General features: G+C 40.3%; 2 protein-coding genes and 1 long non-coding RNA gene across 4 annotated transcripts in view; 1 reads left to right on the top strand and 2 right to left on the bottom strand.

The window, feature by feature from the left end:
• Window positions 1-16,247, bottom strand: part of LOC125776636 (uncharacterized) — a 502,262-nt gene that overhangs the window by 131,396 nt on the left and 354,619 nt on the right. The window lies entirely within an intron of this gene.
• The window catches only part of LOC105224297 (xaa-Pro aminopeptidase ApepP), an 89,965-nt gene that overhangs the window by 50,862 nt on the left and 22,856 nt on the right, over window positions 1-16,247 (bottom strand). The gene's annotated exons all lie outside the window — the stretch shown is intronic.
• LOC125776823 (uncharacterized) lies at window positions 9,076-9,976 on the top strand. The gene is made up of 2 exons (XR_007421999.1): window positions 9,076-9,562; window positions 9,656-9,976. It is a non-coding gene; the product is annotated as an uncharacterized LOC125776823 (long non-coding RNA).

The following is a 16,247-nucleotide window of genomic DNA, read 5'->3' as shown; positions in this document are numbered from 1 at the left end:
AGAACATCCGTTCGGAGGCGAGCTAAAGTGAGAAGGCGAAACATCCCCTGCATAGGGTTGTGCGCTGGGTTTGGGACACGCCACGTAAAAAAACACCCCCAATGAAAAACCACCAACAGCCTCGAATGAGGCTCTTGTTGACTCGGCTGTAATCGCGTAAGCGGTGTCTACGCCAGTACAGAAGAAGAAAGAAGTAAGTTTACTTATTACTAGTTGATAGTTTATTAGATACAGATTATATTATTTTTTTAGGTTTGTTTACATACATATACATGTATATTGTTTGCTTAAATACATTTGCTTTGTTTTAAGACAAGCAGCTCTCGACTTCCGGTTCTAGACCAAGTATCCTCCGGTTAGTCAACGAACATCGATTTAAAGGCGACCTAAAGTGAGAAGGCGAAACATCCCCTCCACCGAGTTGTGCGTTACGCCACTTAAAATACGCCCCAAATGCAAAAGTTTTAAATAGCCTCGGATGAGAGACCCCTTTTTGATGACGACCATGGATAACAAATGAAGGATTACGATTTAAGGGCATGCACCTAGAACGTCCGGTCCTTTAATTGGGAAGGTGCCGCTGCCCAGCTGGTTGATGTCCTAGCTAGTACGACGAGGAGTGCCGTGCCGCATCGAAGAAAAAACAGACTGCCTACCTCGAAACGTTACGATCGACCACAACACGTGCGGGATGGGATAGATACCGAGAGTTGAAGAGGGAAGCGAGACTCATTTGCAGAAAGAAAAAGAAAGAGGCCGAAATGCGTGAGTAAGAAGAGCTTGATAAGCTGGCCGACAGGGGTAATGCTCAAAAATTCTACGCAAAAACGCGGCGACTAAGAGAAGGTTTCAAGACCGGAGTTTACTCTTGTAGAACCCACAAAGGTGATCTAGTGACTGAATCCAAAACATACTAAAAATATGGAGGAAACTGCCAGCTGAATGACAGTAAAAATACAACGCCAGGAAAAGGCGAACCCGATTCCCCCATCGATGACGATGGATCAGACATTCCTCACCCGACCATGAAAAAGTTCGAATAGCAATTACCCGCCTGAAGAACAACAAAGCGGCGGGGGAGCTATTCAAGAACTGATAAGGAGCATGCATCAGCTTCTTTGCAAAATATGGTCGGACGAAAGCATGCCCAACGATTGGAATTTAAGTGTGTACTGCCCAATTCACAAAAATTAAAACCCCACAATCTGCGAAAATTACCATGGGATAAGCCTCCTCAACATCGCATATAAGATTTTATCGAGCGTATTGTGTGAAAGATTAAAGTTCACCGTCAACAAACTGATTGGACCTTATCAGTATGGCTTTAGGCCTGGCAAGTCAACAACTGACCAGATATTCACCATGCGCCAAATCTTGGAAAAGATTTGCGAAGCTGTTTTTGACACCACAAAAAGAAGCTGCCTTTATCTCCTCAAACTGTTGAAAGTCATAACTCCGAAATCGTAGATAATTTCGTCTATCTTGGAATCAGCTTCTACACCAACAACTACATCAACCTCGAGATCCAACGCAGAATATCTCTGGCCAACAGGTGTTACTTCGGAAAAGTAAAGTCCTCTATCGACAAACAAAAACAAAACTCTATAAGTCACTCATTATTCCCGTCCTGCTATATGGCGCAGAGGCATGGACGATGACGTTACGATGAGTCGGCGTTACGAGTTTTCAAGAGAAAAGTTCTGCGAACGATTTATAGTCCTTTGCGCGTTGGCTACGGCGAATATCTCATTCGATGGAACTATGAGCTGTATGAGATATACGACGACATTGACATAGTTCAGCGAATTCGCGAAACACCCCTGAAAACACTCCAGCTCTAAAAATATGCGACGCAGTACCCGCCGTGGAAGTAGAGGAAGAGGAATACCTCCACTGGGCCAATCACAATCCGTGATCATCGAAAATTCCATCGAAACTGTGTGTGAATTCATCAAAAATCAGCCCAAATCTTCATTAAAATTAATGGAAATGGAATTGAACATCTCCAGCACATCGATTTATCGCATTTTGACCGAACATTTGGCCTTACGTATGTGCACGGTTTGTTCCGCACAAATTGACTGACAATCAACCAGTCCTCGTATTCACCTGATATGACACCGTGCGACTTCTTCCTTTTCGGAAAAATGCATTTGCGCATGAAAGGAAAGCGTTATGCAGACGTAGAGGCCATTCAAAAGGCTTGCACCGGCATATCGGCGTCCATACCGGCCAACAAACACTCGTTCGACATTGAAGCAGAAGGAGACTTTTCTGAATAAAATAAATTGATTTTGCGAAAACACTATTTGTAGTTTTTTTGAGTTCTGTTTACTTTGGAATGCAACTTGTAGACTCTACGTTATTAACCGCTCAGAAAGGCGCATAGTGGAACAGCAGTGTTGGTTAGAAAACGATTAAACCACCACGCATTAGAATCTCATGCTACAGCGCAGTCACAAGCTACAAATATATCTATAAAAATCGCTGAGGGGACTTAAACTTGAAGGCTATATACTGCCCAACTCAGTTTAAAATTACAGACAACCAATTTAAAGACTTTTTTGGAACATTGGGTCATGGATTTCTAGCAGGTGGAGATTACAATGCAAAGCACATGTATTGGGGCTCACGACTAATTAATCCGAAAGGACGACAGCTGTATCATAATATTATAAATAGGCACAATAAGCTTGACATAATATAACCTGGTAAGACGACATATTGGCCTAGTATCGTAAGAAAATGCCAGATTTAATTGATTTTGCTACAATCAAAAATATGGATATATCGCACACAACAGCTGATACATGTACTGATTTATCTTCTGATCTTATTCTTCTTCTTTACTGGCGTAGACACCGCTTACGCGATTATAGCCGAGTCAACAACCCAGGTCCTTCTCCACTTGGTCCTTCCACCGGAGTGGAGGTCTTCCTCTTCCTCTGCTTCCCGCGGCGGGTACTGCGTCGAATACTTTCACAGCTGGAGTGTTTTCATCCATCCGGACAACATGACCTAGCCAGCGTAGCCACTGTCTTTTAATTCGCTGAACTATGTCAATGTCGTCGTATATCTCGTACAGCTCATCGTTCCATCGAATGCGATATTCGCCGTGGCCAACGCGCAAAGGACCATAAATCTTTCGCAGAACTTTTCTTTCGAAAACTCGCAACGTCGACTCATCGGTTGTTGTCATCGTCCAAGCCTCTGCACCATATAGCAGGACGGGAATTATGAGCGACTTATAGAGTTTGGCTTTTGTTCGTCGAGAGAGGACTTTACTTTTCACTTGCCTACTCAGTCCGAAGTAGCACCTGTAGGCAAGAGCAATCCTGCGTTGGATTTCCAGGCTGACATTGTTGGTGGTGTTAATGCTGGTTCCTAAATAGACGACATTATCCATCTAAACCTCGGTTGGTATCGAACGGCTCGGAGAGGTCCTTCCCGATCCTGACGGAGCTTTTCGTGTTGCTCAACGTCAGTTTACACAGCCGTATTAGTTTTGCGGGAATACCAAATTCAGACATCGCGGCATAAAGATAGCTCCTTTTCGCGCTGTCGAAAGCAGCTTTGAAATCGACGAATAGGTGGTGAGTGTCGATTCTCCTTTCATGAACTTCGTCATGGCCGGGCAATGGAACGTCTGCTTCATCGTCATCGATTGGGGAATCGGGTTCGCCTTCTCCTGGTGTTATGTGTTCAGGCTGGAGAAGTGTTCCCTCCATAATCTAAGTATGCTCTGGGCATCGGTGGCTAGATCACCTTTGAGGGTTCTACAGGAGTATGCTCCGGTCTTAAAACCTTCTGTAAGTCACCGCATCTTTTCGTAGAATTTTCGAGCATTACCCCTGTCGGCCAGCTTATCAAGCTGTTCGTACTCACGCATTTCGGCCTCTTTCTTCTTCTGTCTGCAAATGCGTCTCGCTTCCCTCTTCAACTCTCGGTATCTATCCCATCCCGCACGTGTTGTGGTCGATCGTAACGTTGCGAGGTAGGCAGCCTGTTTTCTCTCCGCTGCGACACGGCACTCCTCATCGTACCAGCTGTTCTTTTGCACTTTCAGAAAACCAATGGTTTTGGTAGCAGCTGTAAGTAAGGAGTTTGAAATGCCGTCCCACAGTTCTCTTATACCGAGTTGTTGACGAGTGCTCTCAGAGAGCAGGAGTGCAATCAGAGTGGAAAATCTTTCGGCTGTCTGTTGTGATTGCAGCTTCTCGACGTCGAACCTTCCTTGTGTTTGTTGGCGTGCGTTTTTTGCTGCACAGAGGCGGGTGCGAATCTTGGCTGCAACAAGATAGTGGTCTGAGTCGATGTTAGGACCTCGGAGCGCACGCACATCTAAAACACTGGAGACGTGTCTTCCGTCTATCACAACATGATCGATCTGGTTGGTGGTTTTTCGATCCGGAGACAGCCAGGTAGCTTGATGTATCTTCTCATGCTGGAATCTAGTACTACAGATAACCATATTTCGGGCCCCGGCGAAGTCGATCAGCCTCAACCCATTTGGGGATGTTTCCTCGTGGAGGCTGAATTTACCGACCGTAGTGCCAAAGATACTTTCTTTGCCCACCCTGGCGTTGAAGTCGCCAAGCACGATTTTGACATCGTGGCGGGGGCATCTCTCATAAGTGCGCTCCAAGCACTCATAAAAAGCATCTTTGGTCACATCGTCCTTCTCTTCCGTAGGGGCGTGGGCGCAAATCAGCGATATGTTGAAGAACCTCGCTTTGATGCGGATTGTGGCTAGACGTTCATTCTCCGGAGTTAATGATAGTACTCGGCGACGGAGTCTCTCTCCCACCACGAATCCCACACCAAACCTGCGCTCTTTTATATGGCCACTGTAGTAAATGTCACAAGGACCTACTCGTCTCTGTCCTTGTCCCGTCCATCGCATTTCTTGGACGGCGGTGATGTCAGCCTTTATCTTTACGAGGACATCTACCAGCTGGGCAGCGGCACCTTCCCAATTAAGGGACCGGACATTCCAGGTGCATGCCCTCAAATCATAGTCCTTATTTTGTTTGCCATGGTCGTCATCAAAACGGGGGTCTCTCATCCGAGGCTGTGTTTGCTTTTTCATTGGGGGTGTTTTTTTTTACGTGGCGGGTCCCAAACCCAGCGCACAACCCTAAGTAGGGGATATTTCGCCTTCTCACTTTAGCTCGCCTCCGAACGGATGTTCTTACCCAGAGGATACTTGGTCAAAGACCGGAAGTCGTGAGCTGCTTGAGTCATATGTAAAAGAATCGTTTCTGGCCACTCCCAAGTGAATGGCGATCAGAGAACTTTCCTCAATTGCGTGAACTTCTGCAAATTGACTCCATCCTCTTCTGATCACTCTCCTCTACTAATAAAGTTATGTGAGCAACCCATATTCGTCAATCCAAAAGTGGGTCTAACATCTTATAAAGTAAATATAGGTAGAGATATTGACGAAAGCATAGGAGAACTCAATGATATAATAACTACCGCCGCTGTCTTAGCAACGCTGAACAAAAACTATAAGCCGCTTATTCACAAAAAAAAACACTAATAGAGAAATAAAAATGCTTGTAAATGAAAAAGGCAAGACGTGAATGGCAGATAAATTGCTCCACTTTCACTCAGCTTCAAATAAAATCATCTGTACATAAATTAAAAAAAAGACCTTAAACGTGAGGAAGAATTCAACACTGAGATATGTATAAAGAAACTGTGTCTAAATTCAAGCAAGCAAATTTCGTGCAAAACAAAGCACGATAGAGTAAGTATGTAAATAGAATTACTAACGAAAGCATTTGAGCACAGGGAGTACGGTTCAGCAAAATTTGTAGCTCAGGCGTTTGATAAAGTGTGGGATGAAGACCTTTTATAACGGGTGGGCCATCTAACGTTTTAAATTTGAATTATCTATATTTCGACATTGGAAACGTCAAATACCATTCGGAAAGTGACAGATATTCAGTAAAAAAGTCTAAAATTTACGAAATGGGTCGCTATTCACTATTCTACAGTTCGCAGATCGGGCAGAAAATCGTTTTAACGAGGATGGTCAATTTTACCGAAAAATCATCTTTTTGGACGAGGCTCTGTCCACCTCGATGGTTACGTTAACAAGCAGAATTGTCGCATTAGGGGCACAGAAACCCCGCACGTAATCGTCGAGAAGCCAATGCACCCAGCACGAATCACTGTATGGTGCGGATTTTGGTCTGGTGGAATCATCGGCCCATTTTTCTTCGAAAATGAAGAAGGAACCGTAACCATCAATGGTGAGCGATATCGCGCAATGTTAACCGAATTTTTCTTCAAGCAAATTGAAGAGGAAGACTAGGACAACATTTGGTTCCAGCAGGACGGCGCTACGTGCCGTACAGCAAACGCCACACTCAATCTTTTACGCCCTATCTTCAAAATTTAAAATTTTATATGGCCCACCCTATATAAGATTAAAAAAATTCTACCTTTAGAATTGTATAAAACATTGGAATCTTAGGAATAGACAATTTATGGTAAAAGTGGGAGATTTCAAATCTGATTGTTGGAATACCCCTATTCCTTTCTACAAAAACAACATTGACCAACACTTACTCGTATTCAAGCATTTAAGTATTTCATGAAATGTATACTACGGTCACACTGTTTTGTTTCCTTCTTTTTTTCTTTTTCTATACTGAGTGAGTTAAGTTGTGGTGCTGGTGCTGCGGTGCACATAAAACATAAAATACAAAATAGAAATAACTGAAACTAAAAACAAAGCTTGTGTTTTTAATATATATTGAGGAGTATAAATTACAACACTGCTGAACCACAGATAAGGGCTGGTATACCACAGGGCATTGTTTTAGGTCCAACTCTATACATGTCAGAGATAAAGATATACCCAACTCTCCTGCCACTGGAATTGTGACAACGGCTCACCTACCGAACTTTGACAATTGACTGGATTGGGTAGGTTTTGACGTTTTGCAATTGGAATGACTGGAACGGCCAGATTGAAATTATACCAAAAATATATTAGGTTGTCAAAAAAGTCTTGCGATATTTTTATTGAATTTTCAATTGTTCATAAAATTGGTTACAATAATGCGATTCAAGTCAAATATGCGCCGTTTTGTTCAATGACGCGTTCCCAACGAGATGCCAACTTCATAATGGCCCTCCATAGAAGCTCTCTTCCCTATTGGCAAAAAACTCGGAGAGCCAATTTTCACAGGACTCTCTTGTGGCCAACTTCAGACTACCAAGCGCGTTCGCCATGGACAGAAACAGGTGGTAATCACTTGGTGCGAGATCCGGACTATACGGTGGATGCAAAAGAACCTCCCATCCGAGCTCCCGGAGCTTCTGGCGAGTCACTAAAGAGGTGTGTGGCCTGGCGTTGACCTGATGGAAGACAATTCGGCCTCTGTTGATCAAAGATGGAATCTTCTGCATAAGTGCTGCCTTCAATCGGTCCAGTTTTGGCAGTACAGGTCCGAATTGAGCGTTTGGCCATAGGGGAGCAGCTAATAGTGGATTATTCCCTGCCAATCCCACCAAACACACAGAAGAACCTTCCTGGCCGTCAATCCAGGCTTGGCCACCGTCTGGGCCGCTTCACCGCTTTTCGCCCACGACCGTTTGCGCCTTACGTTGTCGTAAGTGACCCACTTTTCATCGCCAGTCACCATACGCTTCAAAAACGGGTCGATTTTGTTGATACGGTCAACGATGTGTTTTTGCGTCAATTCGTGTGGCACCCATACATCGAGCTTCTTAGTGACTCCAAGCTTCTTCAAATGGTTTATAACGGTTTGATGACTCATGCCTAGCTCTTGGCTGATGCTACGGCTGCTACTATGCCGGTCTCTTTCGACCAATTCAGCGATTTTATCGCAATTTTCGACGATAGGCCTTCCGGAGCGTGGCGCATCTTCGACCACCTCTACACCAGAACGAAAACGTTGAAACCATCGCTGTGCGGTGGAAATGGAAACTGTATCGGGTCCGTAAACTGCACACATTTTATTGGCGGCTTGAGATGCATTTTTGCCTTTATCGTAGTAGTACTGTAAAATATGCCGTATTTTCTCTTTATTTTGCTCCATGTTTGCGACGCTATAACTCACGAACGACTTAAAAGAAACGACAATCAATCAAACACGTGTTAGCTCGTGAAATGAGCTTTCCAACAAGGTATATATAAAATACTGCAAGACTTTTTTGACAACCCATTATGTGGACAGAGGGATTTGTTGGCGCCGTTCAAGATAGCTAATAAAAAATTAAAGCAATGAAAATCAAAGAAAATATGAAATTAAAATTTTGCAATTTAATGCATAGTAGAAATAATTTTTAATTACAAATGATTAAAAACATTCATTAATTGAGAACTAACAGGCTTAATTCACCTTATTAAGTATTTAAAGATCAAAAGTCAGTTGTTTTAATATATCATAAAATCATAAAAAAGGATTTAAGTAGTTGCGTCATATATTAAAAGTCCAATATATAATAATTTGCAATCGTAATAAATGTTGGGGGTTTAATTTAAATGCTCAAAAATTCTTAATTTGTTCGATCTGGCCACAACGGAAAATGTTATTTAAAACGCTTATTTTGAGGCGCTCTTACACTGGAATTAACTTCAACTTTTGCGGATGACACAGCTTTAGATGCCACATTTTAGCATCAAGAATATTAGCGGAGCATTTAAGTTTTGTCGAAGAATGGCCAGCGAATTGGCATATAAATGCAAATAAACAGAAGTGAAGCATGTTACGTTTTCGCTAAGACCAAAAATGTGTCCGGCAGTAAAATTATCAATATTTTAGTACCCCAAGCGAACGAAACGTGGAGAAAGCACATCTTTAGTAAAATAACATGTATAAAGATTAGAGCTGCAAATTTAAATTGGCTTTTAAATAAAAACTCAAAACTTAGCTTAGAAAACAAAGTGTTTTTTTTATACTGCGGTCATAAAGCCGATTTGGATGGCATTCAACCTTGGGGTACGACCTGTGCAACTAATAAGTTCCTATCGAAAATGCTTAGAACAATCACGTGTTCACCATGGCACATGCGTAATGAAAATATCCATAAAGACCTTGGTATTTTTATGGTAAAGAAAGAAGTAAAAGACAGCAGAACTAAAAATATATCTTGGCTTTGGTGCATTCCTGCAATCAAACACATCTTAAAAGAAGAGATATGCCTGCGTACTAAAGAGCAACGTATCACCAAAACAGCTCAATTACTTGCTTGATCTTGTCTATTTTAAAACGCTTTTATTAGATTCAATTGAATGTATGTATGTTTGTTTGTAACTTTTTTAAGTGGTACTGAAACCTAGAATATGTGAGTGACACTGTAGGAAGGCGATAGTCACCCCTATTCTGCATTTCTACTCGAATCGTAATTTTCTCCGATTGGGAACTTTGGTATTCTGCGTTTCGATTCAACTTCGAAAATTCCAATTCTATGTATTCTGCATTGCGATCGTAATTACGTTTTTGTACGTTGAAGTTTTGTTGGCGGAAAGCCGTTATATATTCATTTTCGTGCACTTGGATAAAATAATTTCCTCAAATATGTAAGTAAAACTTTATGATTATAGTTGTAAAAGACATAATGGTGGTGTCCTTGGTTGTTTGTGCTTAAATGATATTTTTTGATATGTTTGCAGGTCAAAAGTAACAACAGCAGAGCAATACGAAAAATTGTGTGATATGATGGCCACGAAAAGAGATATTGCGCAGGGCTTCCAAAAGCGACCGAAGGAAGAAGTACAGGAGTTTTGGGAGAAGGTTGCTAGGCTGGTGAAGGAAAAAGTAGAAATAAAAATGCAAATGCTAAGATTAGATCCAAATTATAAGCCGGATTCAAAGTAGTCATTTTTTAATTGTTAGCCTTTTATTTATTTTACTATTATTCATTTATATAACGAGCTGTGAAATGAAATAAAAGCATTTACTTTTTTAAAATAGGAGCTGTAAAATGCACTGAATGCAATTGGTTTTATTTAATAGAGTAATGTAGAGCATATTTTGAATAAAATTAAAAATGAATATAAAATATTTTAATTTAAAAAGCAGAAAGTATGTTGTCTCTAATACGGTTTGCTATGGAAGCATAATTGGGGTCATTGCTTTGTTCTTCTTAATTTGTGTATTTTTGCTTTGTTATGTTTCCTTTTCACACGTTTCAAGGCAAACAGATGACTTCGAAAGAGCTACAGCTCTTCCTCTTCTTCTTTCAATCCAATCGTAACTCAGAATACCTTCTTTCGATTCAGACGGAGCGTAGAGCGGGAACGTAATCGAAATGCAGAATAGGGATGAGTAAGTTTAAGCAGCTCACCAAAAAGATGCGCTTAAAAGTATGCAACATATGTACATACATACTGAAATATATATATATCCTTAAAGAAAGTATACTTTATATAGATATACATATGTATATATAAGCGCGCACCAGAAGAAATAATATCAAATAATGCAAAACATGTGACTTTTAGGTAATAAAAAAATTAATACTTATAACAGAATTTTTGTAGTAAAAAAATTCAGATACTAGTTTTCAAAACGCCTCCGAAAAACAACTGCAATAGAAAACTCTTTTTTTAAACTTTGGCTGTCACGTCGATGTGAGCTTTTCAAAAATTGTCACCTAATGGCGGAGAATACGATTTAAGTTATATTCGTTTATACTTCACAATATTGATAAATCTCATAAAAGAAAAAATATATTATTTCAATATAAAATAAGAATTCGTAAAAATTTAAAATACCAAAGAAATATTCTATCTACCTAATATTTGAACCACTCTACCTGAAAAAATGGAAAATGAGACAGCCCACCTACCTAGTTTATCTAATTTCCGGGTCGACCACTTGAATTATAAGTGCTAGTCAAAAACAATATAAATGGATTTAACCAAGTTTGTACCGTTACTTTTTTAGTTCCCGCGGAAAATAAGTCACAGGTCCACAAAAAAAAAACGATGAAAGGTTTCTTTGACCAAACATAGGGTATTATATGTATTTTGGGCCGCTGAAACCGAAACTGAAGTCCGTTTTGCTCCATCACGTCAGGGTCGCTGATCACTTATTTAAAGTCAGATTTTCAAAATACAAAATAAAAAATCCAAAACAATTTATTAAAGCAATGAGAAATGCGCAAAGCAAAGCTTATATGTACCTCTTCCAAAAGTTTCCCAAATTGCCAGAAGCAAAAATAAAAGAAGACGTTTTGAATGTTCCACAGATGAGAGAGCTTTTGAAGGATACTGAATTTGAAAAAAGAATGACTGGCAAAGTTTCAGAGAAGTAACACAAACATTTTTGGGGAATACAAAGCATCCTAATTACGCAAATATTGTCAAGAAAATGTTAAAGAATTATAAAAAATTGGGATGCCTGATGAATCTAAAACTGCACTTTCTTCATTCACACGTCGAATATTTTCCTGAAAATTTGGGTGACTTTAGTGAAGAGCAGGGCGAGAGATTCCACCAGGATTTACAAGAGATGGAAAAGAGATATCAGGGGGTATGGAATGACCACATGTTAGCAGACTACTGTTGGTCACTAAAAAGAGAGACTTCAAATCCACATAAAAGAAAAGCACTACGAAGATCATTTGAAACTAAAAAAACTCGCTACTATTAAATAAATTAATACTAGCGAATCAGTCGATTTGTCAATCCTCCACGAAGGACCTAGTCAATACCCCTTTAAGAATAGTGAGAGGCAAGAGGACTCACTATAAATAAGCACCCCAATAGGAACAGAAGCCTGCTACGTCCACGTCGTAAAAACGAGACAACCCACCTACCTAGTTTACCTACTTTTCGGGTCGACCACTTGAATTATAAATGCTAGTCAAGAACAAAAGAAAGGATTAATCCAAGTTTGTTCCCGCGGGACATCATAAATATCAGAAATATATTAGGTATGAAATCAAACGAAAAAAACAGTCGAAGTGTACAGTTGTGACAATTGAAAATTATAAGCGAAATATATTTACATAGATTTTCAAAAAGTCTGTGTGTCGTATAGTATATTTAATTAAAATCTTGTCATTATAAACTAATAAATTAATTTTATTTAACGAATTGTTTATTCAAAAAACAACAAATCTCAGTGAAAGAATAGAAAAATCGTCAAAACACTTGAGCGAATTAGAGAAAATAAAGGAAAAAAGAAGGCTCTATATGAGATGCTATGCATGCAGCAGAAAGCCGAACATCAGAATCAAAGGAAGACAGAGAGACTCGCTGGAAGCAAGTGCGTCAGCACGCTGCAGAAAGCCGAGTATCTGAATCAATGGAAGACAGAGAGACTCGCTTGGAGCAAGTGCGTCAGCATGCTGCAAAAAGCCGAGCATCAGAACCAAAGGAAGACAGAGAAACTCGCTTGAAGAAAGTGAGCCAGTATGCAGAGAGGCTCGTTTACAGCAAGTGCGCCAGCATGCAACAAAAAGCCGAGCCTCAGAACCAGAAGAAGTCAGAGAGGGTCGTTTGCAGCAAGTGCTTCAGCAGGCAGCGGAAAGCCGAGCCTCAGAACCAGAGCAAGCCAGAAAGGCTCGTTTGCAGCGAATGCGTCACTTATGAAATTAGAGGCTCAGAATTAGAACAAGACAAGGAGGTTCGATTAAAGCAAATGCGTGAGCCTGCAGCAGAAAAACGGGCCTCAGAGTCAGAACAAGCCAGAGGGGCTCGTTTGGTTCAAATGCAGAAACAAAACGCAGAGGTCCGAAGGTAACGTAAAGCCAGTATAACGAGCTTTAGACAGACAATTAACTCGTTTTGCGATGCGATATGTGAAGTTTGTACTAAACGATGCTATAAACATGAAATTTTTAAGTGGATTGTAGATGATATAGCAAACACATATTTGCCTAATGAATTAAAGCAAACAAGATTTTCGATTGTTTGTAATCGTTGCAAGATACATTTGAATTCAATGAAAAATATTCCACCATCTAAATCGTATTGGAACAATCTAGATCCAGGCTCTATTCCAGACGTGATTTTGGAATTATCTCAAGCCGAGCAAATGCTGATTTCACGTATTATTCCATTTGTCGAAATTATAAAATTAAGCGGTGTATTTGGGCAATAAGTAAGTAAATAAATAATAATAATATAATTATAATTAAGAAAAAGAAGATTTGGGCAATATAGTTTTCGAGGTCAAGCAGCATTGTTTGCTCAGGATGTTTTCGAATTTACTGAAAAACTTCCGAACATGTTACCTAGAACCACTAATAATGCTGGAATAGTTGTCATTACTGAATTTCTGGAAAATATTAACGTAACGTGAAAGTTTTCAGTATTTAGGCAAAAGTTATATGATGCACTACATTGGTTAGTCGCTATCAATCCCTTTCATAAAGACGTCACTATCGATCAGAACGTCATAATGAATGAAGAGTAGAAGAAGCTCCACTAGAGGTTATGAATGAAATCAATGATAAACTTAGCAATGGCACTAGTGTTTACACAAGAATCAGTGATTTTTCGAGAACTGTGCGTCCTTCATGGCACCAAGGAAACGAGCTCATATTCACATCAGGATTTGCAGGTGTACAATGCTGTGCGATGACATTGTCTAACATCCTAAGGGCCAGTATTCTTGCACCACAACAGTGGTTTACAAACACCCTCAACCTGAATATGATAACGGGTGACCAAATCTACAGCAACGGCGAAAAAACTGCAACTAGCAGCCCAGAAAACGGAAGCAGTGCTAATTACCAGCAGAAAAAAGTGGAAAACGCTACTTTTAATATTGATGGCTATAGTATAACGACTCAGCAGTCATTAAAATACCTAGGCGTTGTAATAGACACTCGACTTAACTATTACACGCATATTGACAAAGCATGTAAATTAAACGATTTTAACTTTAATGGTTCTTTATTTATTACAGCTCACTGGCTGTTCGTTTGACGTAAGTCCTGAAAACTGACTTTACAATAATTTCTTAGCCTACAACTAACCATCGGCGTTGCGCTGCGCTGCTACCGTTCTGCCGCCGCTTTGCCTGTGCGAATTCTATTCTGTTGACATAGCGATTTGATGGAACATTTACAGTCGTTCACCGTGTGAACGCAGTTATGCTAGCACAGCGGTTCACATGAAATATTTGGCAGTCGACTGCGTAAACATAATTATGTTGCCTCAGCGGTTCGTGTAAGGTATCGGATTTCATTAGTGTGAGCGACCTGAGTGAAGGTTGCGTCGACGGATGTGTTGTCGACTAAATGGTCATCGTGAGAGTTAATTCACGATAACTTATACAAAGGCGACACGAATAACGGTGGCCCTATCGAGAATGATGGCCAATATTGGAGGATCAAGCCAGGGCAAACGAGCACTCTTGGCAAAAGTGAGTTAGTCGCTGCTAATGTACGCGGCGCCCATATGGGGACCAGCAATGCATAATAAAACATACGTGAAGAAAGCAAGATCTCTGACTCGGCTTAATGCAATAAGAGTTATTTGTGGATTCCGCACGGTGTCGCACGAGGCGGCTGGAGTCATAGCGGGCATCATACCACCGGACATAATGACACTAGAGATCACAAAAATCTACGAAAAATCAAGAAGCGTTGGGAAGCGTCTTACAACAGCAGAACGAAATAAAGAAAGCGAGGAAAGTTTATGTGAGTGGCAGAGGCGCTGGGACATCTATAAACCTCTATAAATACGGGCACGATAGCGGGACGGAATGTTCATTCTGCGGGAATGACAGCGAAAACGCGCAGCATATTTTCTTTTACTGTTCGAAATTTGAAGCAGAAAGAAACGACTTGGAAATTATCATCGACGAACGTATCACTCCAGAGAATATCGTGCACCACATGATAAAAGCAAAACCGTGTGGAATAGAGTGAAGAATTGGTCCGCAATTGCCCTACAGGAACTGAGAAACAAAGAAAGGCAACGAAGTAGCGAGAGCAAAAGAAGTAAGGAAGAGTAGTCCAGAACGAGCCCCTGAAGGGCCAATTCTGACCCAAGTTCTGCGAAGAAATGCTTAGCGGTAGTACCGTAAAATTAGTGAACTGCAGTCGGAGTTAGGGTTTAGTACGTAGCTGTACTGTTACGCAAGTTCAGCATGGTAAGGTCGTGGCCGTGGTCCCGAAAGAGGTGTACCCTTAGCGTGCAGTATGAATCGTGAATGCCGTCTGGGATTGACGGTATCTATGAAAGATTCCCCCTTCGAAACAAAAAAAAAACTCACATTCTTATGGTCAAAATGGATCTAGAGCAAAGGATAACAATAGAAAAGCCTGCATTATTGAATGCGACAATTTAGACGAGTTTGTGAGGATTTGTAAACGAACAACAGGCAGCAAAAATGTGCAGTATACTCTTGATTACGTTGATGTTGTATATGAAAAAGATGAGTCTTATGAGATAGAAATACAGCAAAGTATTGAGATAGTAACGGCAGGGTCTGAAATTATTACTTCTGAACAAGAACTACCTAATCATTTAATCCCACTGCAGACATCATTGATGGCGCCGATTGATGAAATTACCCGCAAAACGTAAGACAACATCGTCAATATTGGACATGAACTGAAAGCAGAAGAATTTACTTGGTACTTCTTGCTTCCTTACGAAAAAAACGGGTTCAAAGAACAAAGCCTGTAAATATTACAGCGTTTGACTACTTTCAGTTCAGAATTTTTGGAAGTGACACAAGATTTGAACATAACGACTATCTATTTTATGCCTTATCCTTCTTTGAACATTATAGAATTAAAAGCACATCTGCATGCGGCAAAAAAAAATTTTAATCAAAAAAGAGCAATAGAAGATGTCCATATTTATGTAAAAAAATTAAGAGGTTCGGCAGCTTATTGGAGATCAGCTCTGAATGAACTATTAGCTTAAATCATATGTTTGGGACCTCTAACATACTTTGTAACATTTAGCTCAAATGATCTTAATTGGCTAAACCAACGAAAGGCTTTGTTAATAGCCCATGGTAGGGCTGATGTTGATCCCATCCCTCTCGATATTTATGAGACCCAAAGAAATTAATTTATAAAAAATAATGATTATGTGTTTGGCGGAAAAGTGAAGGATTATTGGTGGCGCATTGAATTCCAGAATCGGGGTATTCCTCACCTTCATATGGTGATTCTTCTGAATCGTAATTGTTGCTGTAGAATCCCTCCAGAAGAAGAAGATCCAGAGTTTCCTGAATTAGTTAAAAAATGCCAATTTCATCGGCATACACAAACTTGTTCAAAAAATAATA

Source organism: Bactrocera dorsalis, chromosome 2 (genome assembly GCF_023373825.1).
Source record: "Bactrocera dorsalis isolate Fly_Bdor chromosome 2, ASM2337382v1, whole genome shotgun sequence".
Lineage (NCBI taxonomy): Eukaryota > Metazoa > Arthropoda > Insecta > Diptera > Tephritidae > Bactrocera > Bactrocera dorsalis.
Note: the sequence above shows the minus strand (reverse complement) of the source record. Positions and strands in the feature narration are given on the sequence as shown.